Here is a 1,428-nt window from a genome sequence, read left to right on the forward strand (position 1 = left end):
TAAAGATAATAATGAGTTTCTGCATTTATATCTTTGAGGGGAGTCCCAGGCACTGCTAACCAGCCCCATGACCCTGAAGGAAATGTTCCCTCTGCCACCAACCCACTCATTTACAAATAAAAAGCTAGTCTAAGGGGACTATTTGGCTCTTCCTATCCAAGCATCATGGGAATCTATAATGCTGGTTTGTGAATTTCTATACACAGGAAGGGGCCCCCTAAGTCTGCTGGAGAGCTCTGCCATTCCTTAGCCATCCTGGGTGCCCGGTGAATACCTGCTGAGCAACTGCTATGCAAGCTGACTAGACTGCAGGTTTAGCCAAGAGAGTGAAATTTCCTAGAAAGTGAGTTTCTGTCAAATGAATTCCATTTTTCTCCTGGTTTACATTGTCCAAACTTCATTTTGCTTGGGCTGCCAGGAAATAACAGCCGCAAGATATAATAAAAGCGCACACTCAGAATATCAGCAACCAAAAGAAAAGTATACAGATTTCCATTTCCAGCAATACAGTGTCCTAGGAATCCTGAAACACTATGGCTACAGAAAAAAAAAAAAAGTTAAAATTGCTAAACAAAGGCGGGGGACCTCAGTGGCTCAGTCGATTAAGTGTCTGACTCTTAATTTTGGCTAAGATCATGATCGCAGGGTTGTGAGATCAAACCTCACGGTAGGCTCCAGACTGGATACAGAGCCTGCTTAAGACTCTCTCTCTCTCACAAATAATCCAATCAAGAAATGGGCAGAGGACATGAACAGACATTTCTGCAAAGAAGACATCCAGATGGCGAACAGACACATGAAAAAGTGCTCCATATCACTCGGCATCAGGGAAATACAAATCAAAACCACAATGAGATATCACCTCACACCAGTCAGAATGGCCAAAATCAACAAGTCAGGAAATGACAGATGCTGGCGAGGATGCGGAGAAAGGGGAACCCTCCTACACTGTTGGTGGGAATGCAAGCTGGTGCAGCCACTCTGGAAAACAGCATGGAGGTTCCTCAAAATGTTGAAAATAGAACTGCCCTATGACCCAGCAATTGCACTATTGGGTATTTACCCTAAAGATACAAATGTAGTGATCCAAAGGGGCACATGCACCCGAATGTTTATAGCAGCAATGTCCACAATAGCCAAACTATGGAAAGAACCTAGATGTCCATCAACAGATGAATGGATCAAGAAGATGTGGTATATATACACAATGGAATACTATGCAGCCATCAAAAGAAATGAAATCTTGCCATTTGCAACAACGTGGATGGAACTAGAGCGTATCATGCTTAGCGAAATAAGTCAAGCAGAGAAAGACAACTATCATATGATCTCCCTGATATGAGGAAGTGGTGATACAACATGGAGGCTTAAGTGGGTAGAAGAAGAATAAATGAAACAAGATGGGATTGGGAGGGAGACAAACCATAA

This window comes from Mustela putorius, unplaced genomic scaffold (assembly GCF_011764305.1).
Source record: "Mustela putorius furo isolate JIRA1106 unplaced genomic scaffold, ASM1176430v1.1 tig00003909_pilon_pilon_pilon, whole genome shotgun sequence".
Taxonomy (NCBI): domain Eukaryota; kingdom Metazoa; phylum Chordata; class Mammalia; order Carnivora; family Mustelidae; genus Mustela; species Mustela putorius.